Source organism: Leptidea sinapis, chromosome 17 (assembly GCF_905404315.1).
Source record: "Leptidea sinapis chromosome 17, ilLepSina1.1, whole genome shotgun sequence".
Lineage (NCBI taxonomy): Eukaryota > Metazoa > Arthropoda > Insecta > Lepidoptera > Pieridae > Leptidea > Leptidea sinapis.
Genome location: NC_066281.1, coordinates 3,758,160 through 3,770,572, shown reverse-complemented (window position 1 = coordinate 3,770,572; position 12,413 = coordinate 3,758,160). Strand labels below are relative to the sequence as shown.

The window sequence follows — 12,413 nt, the reverse complement described above, 5'->3', positions numbered from 1 at the left end:
GGAATTTAATACATTAAAGGTACCTCTTTCTTTCTGTTTTTGAGACTGAGACTGTATATTTATTTATATTAGGCACGAAGAACAATGTAATTATAATAAATAATAAACTAGCCGTTGCCAACCGGTGAATTTTAAAAGAAAAAAGAATTTAAAAAAAATAATCATAAACCATCTAGGATAAATTTCGCATCGAATGGTGGTAGTTTCATGTCGATACGATCAGTGGTGTAGGCGTGAAAGAGCCTCAAACAAAGACCAATTTCAATATTTATATAATACTAGCTGACCCGGCAGACTTCGTACTGCCTCAATCGATAAATAAAAGACCTTAACTTTTGTATTTAAATAAACTAAAAACAAACAAAAGGAATCATTTTTTTAAGTGTTACCCGTGTTTTAAGGAAGTTTATTTTTTACCTCCTCAGAAAGTTAGAAAGATATAACAATTCTAATTAGTTATTCATTTTAAACTATTATTTTTATTTCATTTCTGAACGACGGGGGACACGTCGGAGGATATTCAAAATTGTTGTTTTTATATAAAAACGGGGATTTTCATGTTTATTCAAACATTTTAAACCTTCCCTGGACTTCCACAAATAATTCAAGACCAAAATTTGCCAAATCGGTCAAGCCGTTCTCGAGTTTTAGCGAGACTAACGAACTGCAATTCATTTTATATATAAAGAAAGATAGATAGATGTATGAGATGAAATGAAACATCAGTGCTAATTGTCAATATACAGGCCCTGCATTTAAGCAATCAAGACTTATTGTTCCGAACGAGAAAGCAAAGCATAAAAATATCTTCATTACTCATAAAAATAATCTCATTGGAAAGCCCCACAAAAGCAAAATAATAAAATGTACGCTTATAGCCTAAAGAAGCCTCGCAAATGGTCGGAGGGTTGCAGCGCTGTTCAAAGTGCAAACATCACTTTTATGAAAAAGGAGTCAAAACTTTAACCAAAGTGTATCAAGACTCAAAAGAATGTCTTTGACGGTATTGAGAAGCCTTTCACAAATATCCTTTTTAAAAATGTATCGTGAACTTTCCAGCAAGATTCCGCACGTAGTCACAAGTCATAAACCACCCAGGCTTGGCTCAATCCTACCGTTCCTCATTTAGCCCATTTCTGGACTCCATGGCATACAAATTATGTCCTGCTCTAAACGTCTTATAGATATTAAGTCTCTTAAGAAGAGTCGTATAATTTTCATGAAGCCATTTCTTTTTACACTCGCGGTTCATGTTTTGGAAGATGTCGTGCCCTCTCGAGTTCCGTCCGAACGCTCTTACCATCTGAGCCAACTGTCCGAGTGATGCATCAATCGTAAATCTTGGTATGTCTTGTTCAACTCTCAAGATGCTTGACGGCCGTTCCCATTATTCAGTCTATCTCTTACTTGAGATAAAAATCGTAACTATCGTTGACTTTTCTGTCACAATAAACTTATCCGCGGTAACTCACAGGATGCCGGCTAGATTTTGGGTACCACAACGGCGCCTATATCTGCCTTGAATCAGTAATGTATAAACATTACTGTGTTTCGGTCTAAAGGGCGCCGTGGCTAGTGAAATAACTGGGCAAATGAGAGTAAACATCTTATGTCTCAAGGTGACGAGCGCAATTGTAGTGCCGCTCGGAGTTTTTGCGTTTTTGGTTTTTCAAGAATCCTGAGCGGCACTGCATTGTAATGTAATGGGCAAGGCGTATCAATTGCCATTAGCTGGACAACCTGCCCATCTCGTCCTTTATTTTCATAAAAACAAACCTTAACATGTCTGTTACTGCTAAAGTTGGTTGAAGCAAACCAGCATGAATTTGTAAAAAAAATTGTCAGTTAATATTTAAGATATTAAAGGATTTTAAGAACACTACTACAAAAATGGAGGGAATTCATCAAGAAATATATTTTTGTTGCATTTCCATTTAATACAAAACTCTGAATTCTTTAAACACCCTTGAAAATTTTTGAAAAAGGCGCCCCTGTTGTACCCTAGCCGTAATCCTGAAGCCTCCAACTGGTAGTAAAAATTTGGGCACCCTTACCATGGACGACAAAACCTGTTTTGATGCAGTAAAAAATAATGCAATTGTGGCAAGATCCCTGTAACATTAAGGCTGGGTTGCGAAAAAATTGTCAGACTATTAGACAGTTTTTCGATGACGTCATAACTTTAACTGTTAGCCGTTACCGTTCAATCTTTGCTAAAGCTATTGTTAATGTTAAACAGCTAAATAGCTGTCAAAAGTTTTAAATAAATACTCGATATTGACTTGATATTAACTTTAACATAAAGGAATACGATGGTGCAACACATTCCACAGTCTATGTTAAAGGAGGAGTTACTGTTAACCTTAACTGTTAACTGAATAAAGCGAAAGTGATAGTTGCTCTTCAGCATATGAACTGAAAGACTGAAGTGGAAATGGGCTGGTCATGTGGCCAGATCAACAGATGGACGGTGGACAAAGCTGGTTACCAATTGGTCTGGCACACGAGGCAAGAGAGCCAGAGGACGTCCTAAAGAAAGATGGGTTGATGAGAGCATTGCTGGAGATCATCAAAATCGCTGGAGAAAACTGGACTCTGAAAGCAAAGTGAAGAACAACCTAGAAATTGTTGGAGGAGGCCTATATATGGCCAGGGGCCTTAGCTACGTAAATATTTTATAAATGTTTATTTTTTATGTTATGTTAGTTAAAGAAATAAAAGCGCTTTATTATTATTTAGTTAAATTTATTAGTTAAATATAACCCAGCCTTAATATTTGTTTCATTCCCATCAAAACGATAAGTCAACTGAAATAGTACGCCGAAAGTCACAGGCGCCGAGTAAAGGAATTATTACTGGGCAAATGAGACTTAACATTTTATGTCTCAAGGTGACGAGCGCAATTCTGGTATCGTTCAGAATTTTTGGGTTTTTCAAGAATCCTGAGCAGCACTGCATTGTTATGGGCAGGGAATATCGATTAATTACCATCAGCTGAACGTCCTGCTCGCCTCGTCCCTTATTATAATAAAAAAAAGAAAAATCACAATTTTGTAACAAAATTTTTAAATGTTCTTAAAAAATTTCCAAGAGCATCATAACAACAATAAACCTGATATGGCCAGCGGTTCCGACACAGAGTAACACATAACACGAACACAGAAGCACTGCACACACAAAGCACTGGGTAATAGGGCTGTGCAAATACTTACGTGATCACTTCAAGCAGCCATCGGCGGAGAAACGTGGGTGGCTCGAAGCCGGCGCTGGGCTATACGAGCCCTGTAGAAGCGCCGTGGACGCGCGGTGTCGGAAGTCCCAACGAACTGTCTGTTCGTACGGAAATTGGGCCAGGCTGCGGCTGTAGGGCGCAGGCGCGGGCCGCCCGTCAACAGCCCTGCAGCGGCAACCAACCCACCCCAACCTACCCTTTAAATCGAACGTCATATCCCGCCACCTCCCCCCCTCGCCTACTACCCTCCGCTCCAATTTCTGAAAAGCGCCCGCCACCCTGACAGGCCCTAAAAAATGCATTGCGTAACAACCCTACTGGCTCCAGTGATTATACACGTCGATACCAATATAATATATTGTGATTTATTCATTATAAGCAATGTTACGTACTGTGATTCGGCACTGTAGGCTAAATAAAATGTCGTGGAAAATTTGGAAGACAGTATGTAGACGAGATGTTTATTTAATCGGCATTAAAAAGTAGGATTTTCTCATCAATTCCAGCACCGGAAAATTGCACCTGCATCAACTTGACAATGAACTCTTTGCTTCGCACAGTATCTACCATCAGTTGAGGACATCCTCTTCCAAAAAGCCCCCAACTGATAAGATGTATAGCCACCCCACTATGACGTTTTATACACAATTATTAACAAAACTGAACTGAATAATTGTTTTACATTGCTGTTTATTCACCAAGAATATTTAAAACAACTGGAGTAAACGCGGCAATGTATAGCATACTCGTATATAGCAGTCGCAGCTTATTATGGTGTACTTTGTAGCGTGTTCCATATGTCGGTTTTATTTTAATATGACGTGATTTTTCTATATGTATAGCACGTCATTGCCACCACATGATAATTATAATAATAATAGTATTTACTAAAAGTTATAAGCCCAATACCACCAAATACATTGTACTAAAAAATTAAATGAAAATAAATAATTAGGAATCGCCAATGGCAATAACCTTATCATAATTCATATTTTGTCTTCCCTCGTCATGCTCAGTCAAATTGGTCGGACCTGTTAGGTACGTGTTGTATCAGGGCTTTATTTATTGTTCGCCTCTCGGTGCACTGAGTGACAGTACTCGAAAATGGAACAGTTCAGATCCTTCGCCAATGTACTGAGAATCTAGATACTAGAGGTATGCAGACGATTCTTAAAAGATGCTAAAATCTTATAATCGCGAAGACGTACGGTACTCCAGCCTTAGCGAACATGTCCGACGCGCTGCAGTACCGTGGCAACTTCACCAGGATACGATACGCGTCATTGTATTGCACCATGAGGTTGTTGACAGCACGCCTGGTCTACTTGACCCAAAATTGACATGTATAAAAACATAAACAATATGCTCTAAACAATGTCATCTTAACTTCGTCACTGCACTTTGCGAAGCGACGTGCAGGCATGTTGCATCTAACAGCCAGAACACTTCATTCCCTCTCTATATCTTCATAGTCAACGAGACAAGACAAAAATGACGTCACGTCCAAAGGTCATCTGAAGTCTGAGGTCTGGATGTGTGGCGATCCTCCACAGTGCGGTTTTCAAGAAGCTTTCTCCCTCGTACTACAAAGCTGTGGAATGAGCTTCCTTGTGCGGTGTTTCCGGGACGATACGACATGGGTACCTTCAAAAAAAGCGCGTACACCTTCCTTAAAGGCCGGCAACGCTCTTGTGATTCCTCTGGTGTTGCAAGAGAATGTGGGTGGGCGGGGGTGATCACTTAACACCAGGTGACCTGTACGCTCGTTTGTCCTCCTATTCCATAAAAAAAAAAAAGAAAAAAAAGTTACATCTTTTGGGACAGATGTGATTCGCCCCACGAGCATTCGCCACTTTTCTGTACTGGCTGACAGCCTGGTACATTCGTTTAATGGACCGCCCGCAGCAGTCGGTCCATCCCCCTTGGGCGACCTTCCTTGCCCTCTCGTGCCCTCCACTTTGCCCTGCACTCAATGGACTCACTCTCGCGCCGACAGACGTGTCCGAAGAACTTTAGAATGCAACTCTGTACTAACACCGAAAGGCGTTGTTCTATGCCAAGTTCTTGAAGAATGGAGACGCTGGTGTACATATTTACATATGTACATATTACACAAATACATACTATAGTTTATAATAAAAACCAAATACTTCTCCTTGTTTCCATTCCTCAAGGATGTGAGTTGTCACTCTTCTGTTGTAGACTCTCTCTTAAGATCTTGTCCATTCTTTTAGTGATGATCTGCCAAGCACGGTATGGCCATATGCGTCTCAAAAATTCTATTGAAACTCGTGTTAGATGAACAGTGTTCACTCACACTACAATACACAATACTTCTAAAAATGATAATTGTTTTTATTTGAATTTCATGAACTAGAATCAGTTAATAATGTGAAACCTTGTTGAAACAAATTGGACTAAAAAAACCAGCAGGGTTCACATTACCAACCTACCCGGTCGTTTAGTTGAGTGGTCTGACCATGCATAGAAACTAAAAAATTTGAGACGAGAGTTAGGGATAGGATTAAATATTTTTATTCATAATAGGATATGAAATCATTTATTGAAAGTCAAAAACTACTACCCATTCGAAAATGAATGCCTCAGAGGCGAGAAGAACAGGCACTAGAAGCTCAGCGGACTTTTTCTTTTACTTTTAATAAAATTTCGAGACATTCAACCTTATAATCTAAATAGCCGGACAGCTGTCGCTCCATTCTCAATATGTGTTAACACCAAGAACGTCATTTATGTTATAGAAATAAAGCTTTAGAATTTGCTTTTTGCGTTTTGAATTCATTCTCTGTAATCATGTTGTAAACTTTAAAAAAAAAATCATTTGATTTTGTTTCTAAGAAATTAAAAAAAAACTTAACGGAATTAACACTAAAGGTTCAAAACTTTAAAATAATTGTGGATTTCCGCAAATTTAGTACATCACCGTGACGATTATCAACCTTTAGTGATTTTATATTCACCAAAAAGTTAAACTTGAATTTACATAACATGACGAGACTTATACTAGAATCCTATTGAATTAATTATTGATCAAGTTATAATACACATCTATGTGCAAAAGTATACTAAAACGTAAAAAACTAAGTATACTAAAACTGGGGCCATTAGAAAACATGAATGAAAAACCGGATATATCAAGATTGATGCCATTTTAAAGTTATTTTATGAGGGTTTGTCTCGGCTTGAAATAAACATTTATTTTACAAGAGATGTAGATGTATAAATTCAAAATTATACAGATACTGGCCATAAATACTGTTAAAATTTAAAAATCCATAAAATATTTTATTTGAATTTGGAATCTGTCATTTTTATATGATTGTTCATTGAGTTTTCTGATTTTGGCGCCAATACATTGTACAATATTTTGTGATATTAAAATGGAGTGGGGTGATAAAGAGAATCGAATCGCTGTGATTGTATTACACACAGTAGGTATGGAGACAAATGCAACTTTTAAAACTCTTCATACGCTTTGTATTAGTAATGAATGTGTACCGGGTTATTAATGGGTACAATGAGACCTCTTCTGTTTGTAACAGAAAAAGATCGGAAACTGAACGAAAAAGGTGTTCAAAACAGTAAGGGAAAGATTTTGAAGAAATCCTACGAAAGCAAAAGTTTTATTTCAGGAGTTAGTTCATGGTAATTTTGAAGTCCCTAAAACAATCCGTACTTTTCCCCTGGAAAGAGTGCCTGCTTCGATTGATAACCGGCCTCAATGTTTAAAGGACTGTATTGCAGACAATCGAATAAGCTTTTTATGTTTTAAATTGTTTTATATTTATGTATTAAACTAACACACTGTAAAAGTTTTTTTAAGCTATTGCATAGCTTCTATCGCGGGCCTTGAGCGTGGAGACCGAATCCAGAAATTCCGTAACGAAAATAACCTAACACTTACTTACTAGATGTACATAGATATTTTGCAACCATTATTACCGTTGCAGTGGAACAGCGGCTATCACGTATGCTTTTTGTGCAGAAGGTCAGGTTCGAGCCTGGGGTACGACTTGATTTTTGTTAATTTCTTTATTTTTTTAACACGTTTTTTTAATTTTTATTATAATGACAAGCATTTTGATTTAGTTTCACCTGTCCCGTTGTCTGTCTGTAATCAAATCTTGCAAGTTAAATTTTACTCACTACCCGTTTTCTTTTTTTTTAAATTAATTTTATCAAAAAAAATATTGCATAAATAAAATAAATAAATAATTATAATTGCATAAATTGATAAAAAATGCTATGCAATAGCTTTACCGCGGCAGTCACCGAGTCCCACACGTCTTTTTTTTTTCTTTGTTTCAGTATTTGTGGCAAGGCTAAAAGCCAAGGTATATGCATCGTTCAGAATTTTTTCACTGAGTATATTAATTGGTTCAGATTTTCACAATTTTAATTATAACATAGAACGGGTCAGCTAGTAAATTAATAAACATGCAGTAGGAATTCCGCAAGAATGACGTCAAGCACGCACATGAAAAATAAGTTTTTGGTTTGGAAAAAATAATTCAAACAGAGTCGTATCTTGGACTTATTCAAAAGGCATTTATTTTCTTACAATTGATTCCTTTAGAATTCTTTTTGATGGCATTTCTAATATTCTAGATACTACTACCGCTTCGGAAGCAAATGGCGTTCTGAGAGAAAAGAAGCGGCTCAAGATACTCTCCCAGCATTCTTTTTTTGCGCTTTTTTTAATAAAATATACAATATTGTACTGTCATTGCTATGAAAAATCATTATCTAGACCCAGGCTGCAGTTTTTTCATAAAGCAATTAAATTTATTTATAGATAATGCCTGAACAGTGGCTGGGACTTTATTATAAAAGTGTATACATTTATCCTTAAGACATCTTTTATGTATCTTATGAAGCCTACTAGAATTAGTTACAAGCAAACCCTTATTTCCAGTGTTATAATAATGAAAATCACCATAAAGAGCAAAAAGGTGACGATTTTTGTGAACATTGAAAAAAAATTGTCCCACTGTTCGATATGTTTTTTTTAATGTAAATAAGGGACTAGACGAACAGGATGTTCAGCTGACGTTAATTGATACGCCCTACCCATTACAATGCAGTGCCGATCAGGATTATAGAAAAACCCATAAATTCTGAGCGGTACGGTACAACTGCGCTCGTCACGATAAGACATACGATGTTAAGTCTCATTTGCCCAGTAATTTCACTAGTTACGGCGCCCTTCAGACCGTAACACAGTAATGCTTACACATAACTGCTTCATTGATGTCCTACAGACAGGATTGAAACAATTTTGAGGACAAATAGACGATCAAGAAAAATCGGGTCAGCATTGAACACCTAAATCGAATGCAGCTGTTGTTCTGTTTCTGAAATAGACTCGATAACTAGGTTAAATGATGCGCTGCGTTTTTTCCTACAGACAGTGGGCGTAGGAATAGTATTGTATCACTATTTTTCGATTTAGAACGAAATTATTGATCGACTGAGTATATTCGTGACTCGTTTATTGATTATATTCGTACATACATACATACACTCACGCCTTGTTCCCATCGGGGTAGGCAGAGACAATAGAATGTCACTTACTTCTATCGTTACAAACTCCACGCGCTTCCTCTACATTCATAACTCTATTCATACATGCTCGCCGGTTGCGGGTGCTTCGGATCTTTCCTTTTCTCAAAACATCCCCAATTTGGTCGACGAATGTTCTACGAGGTCTCCCGCAACCAATTTACCCGCACAGACTTGCCTTATATATTTGATGCGTCATTATTTCTTCACTCATTCGCTGGAGTATCCAAACCATTTCAGCATTCCTCTCTCGGTCCTTGTCACAACATCCTCTTTTAGACCACAGCGCGCTATTATTTTTTTGCCTAAACATCATAATCAGCCGGAAGATGTCCATTGCTGGATAAAGGCCTCCCCCAAAGATCTCTACGACGTTCGGTCCTGCGCTGCCCTCATCCAATCATCTTTTTTGCCTCACCAATTCCTATCCTTGATCCTCTTTTCCGTTTGCCCCCTCTTACATTTAAAAAAGCTATATTTGCAAATCAGCCCCTTCTCCGACGCATATGTCCTCTCCAGGTGTTGTCACATTTCTCTGCCACGCCATGACACTTGTCTGCCTAGCACTTTTTCTGTCCTTTCTTTGCGAGAACTATCTCTAACGGCCCGTGCAGATGAAACCTAGTTGCACATCCTCTCTTGAATGTGGTCCTTTAATGCGTAAACGTAACATCTTTCTGGGAAGTCCAAATCCTCAACCACTTGAGAGATGTCAGCAAAATAATAAATCTTAGCAGTGAGCTATAATTAACAGTGGCTTTCACAATAGATGACATTGGTCTCATTGAAATAGGGCTGCACTGAACTGTTCAAGAGCCACCTTGGGCAAACATATATAAAGGCAGGCAACTCATCTCTTGTCCGCTGTTGTTGCAGATGTTGAAACTACTTTAAAAAGTCACTCCAATCTTACTTAATAAAAAAATCATACTACTCATTAAAAGATTTTCTTGACGATAAAATGGTAAATAATAAAAATTAACTTCGACTGAACTCAATATCATTGTGTAGCTAATGACATTATATTATAAATTAAAATGAATAAGCCTATGAAATAATAACTATTGTATGATTGATGTTAATTTAAGTTTGTTTGGGATGTCTACCTTTTTTTAGTATAGTACAGTATATTATAATTGTTACAGAAATTAAAACGTGAACTGACTATGTATTCCACTATAAGTTTGCATGCCTTATGGGATAGGATAGGAGCATCTGTTAATTATAAGCCAACAACATCTTATTATTACCTTATCTTGCAAATAAAGATGATTTGATTTGTTTATGAGCGGTTGCCTCACCATCGGTCCTTTTTCCTTATCGTAAATAAAAAAAATAATGATAGATTAAGTTTTTACAAAAGTACACTGTGTGACGCAAGACCACAGATTAAGTAAAATATATGTCTTTAAACTGTCCTGTGTGCAAGACAGTATTCAATGCAACACGAAAATGGAAAATAAATATATAAAAATACAGCTTGATGTAACGAATTCAAGATTATATATTGATCATTGTCATGTATATCAGTTCAAAGGAGCTAATAGGTATTCAGTTTAAATAAAATTCATTCAATGCCACAATCTGACTAGGAAATGTAACAAATACATTCAGTTTATGAATGTTATCAGTCTTAGATAATTTTTATCAAATATCTTATTGTTAGTACAGTTGCCATTTCATGATAATATAGCTATTAGTTTTCAAATGCGCTAGTTAATCCTATCCTATGATAAAAAATGCCTATGATATTGTACTCATTAACTGATTTTAATATTATAATATATTTGAAATGTTAGCATCAATATGGGTGCCTTCAGCGGATTCAAAAGCGCGTACACCTTCCTTAAAGGCAGACAACGCTACTGTGTTTCGAGAGTATGAGGGCAATGGTGATAACTAAACACCAGGTGACCCGTTCACTCATTTGTCCATAAAAAAAATAATAAATAATAATAACTTAACTCTAAAGTGCAGGTTAAGCAAAAAATGTGTTCCACCTTTTGACAATTTTTAGATGACGTTATAACTTTGACTGTTAACTACAACCGTCCAATAATTGCCGGTTAAAGCTATTGTTAATGTTGAATAGCTATATAGCTTCAAATAAATATTCGATATTGACTTGATATTTCACTTTTTAACTTTAAGTTTAACTATACCCAGGAATACGATGGTGGAACACATTCCGCAGTCTATGTTAAAGTCAGCGTTACTGATAACGTTAAATTTGACTAAAACCTTAACAATAACAGCTAATATGATGCAACCCAACTGAGAAATGGCCATAAGATCTGAAGTTTTAAGTAAAATAACAGTAATTATGGATAGATAATATATATAATGTTTAAAGGAATTATGGAAATGCAATTTCAAACTCTAGTCACTAGTGGATATCGAACCTAGGACCCGTGTTGCATTAGCAGACAGAATATACACATCAATATATATACTTACAGAAAATACACACACACCCACAGTACTAGAATACTTAAGAAAGGTGATAGGTTAGTGACTAGAGTCGTTCCACATAGCACTTTATTACAGAAAAATTGCTTCTGGATGGGCATGAAAATTTTCAATAAGATCCCTGATTTATTTAAGTTGTTACCTTTTTCAAGAATAAAAGTATCTCTACACAGTTGGCTCCTTGAAAACACATTTTATTCAATAGAAGAGTTTTTTGACCACAAAGAGTAAAGGATTTTGACATTGCATTCTAAGTGGATAATTCTTATCTTGACTTGAATATTTTTTTTTTATATTATATCAAATTATAATTTTGATGTGTGAATTTTGTGTTATATAAAATAAATTTATTTACATTGTAATTTTTGCCCAAGACAAAGTTTGCATGCTATTGGTAATGGCTAAATAGGAGATGCTTTAAGCTGTTGTAAGACCAAATTTCTGCCACCCTATTTAAAAGCAAATAAAACAAATATTAATATGAATGAGTCAGGAATAGAGTACGCAGTAAGCCAGGGGTTCGCAGTAGTAGGTAGGAAGGTCGACCCAGTTATTTTTTACGCTGATGTTTCACAGATGCAATCGTCGTCACTCTCATTTGTATGAATTATAAAAAGGAAAATAACATCCATTATTAAATATTGTAAAACTGTATAATAGATAGATATTTAATAATTATATTATTGATTATTAAAGTGCTTTTCAGCACACATAATATTAAGTATTAAATTTAAAAGAATGAATTGTTATACTCGCGGGAATAAAAGATAATACTTTGGGTAACAATTTGGGTAAATTATTTGCAAAATAATTATTTACCCAAATTGTTGTACAAAAAAAGGGAAGATGGATTTCAGTCACGGCCAATCTGTTTTTTTGCAATATATAAATATACATAAACAAATATTTTATGTTTTTTATTAAGATTGAAAATTCATCATCATCAGCTGGTAGACGTCCAAAGGCTTCCCCAAAAGTTCTCCACGACGCGCTGCCCTCATCCAACGTATTCCGGCGATCTTGACCAGATCCTCGGTCCATATTGTGGGGGGCCTAACAACACTGCTTCTTCCGGTACGTGGTAGTCATTCGAGGACTTTACTGCCCCAATGGCCATCTGTCCGTATAGCTA

At 36.3% G+C, this 12,413-nt stretch overlaps 1 protein-coding gene across 1 annotated transcript in view; it reads right to left on the bottom strand.

Moving 5' to 3' along the window:
- LOC126969247 (zinc finger protein chinmo-like) overlaps positions 1 to 3,322 on the bottom strand; it is a 95,321-nt gene extending 91,999 nt beyond the window's left edge. Inside the window, exon 1 of the mRNA XM_050814618.1 lies at positions 3,213 to 3,322. The gene's annotated coding sequence lies outside the window, so the exon portion shown is untranslated. The remainder of the gene's footprint in view (positions 1 to 3,212) is intronic.
- Between the last annotated feature and the right edge of the window lie 9,091 nt (positions 3,323 to 12,413).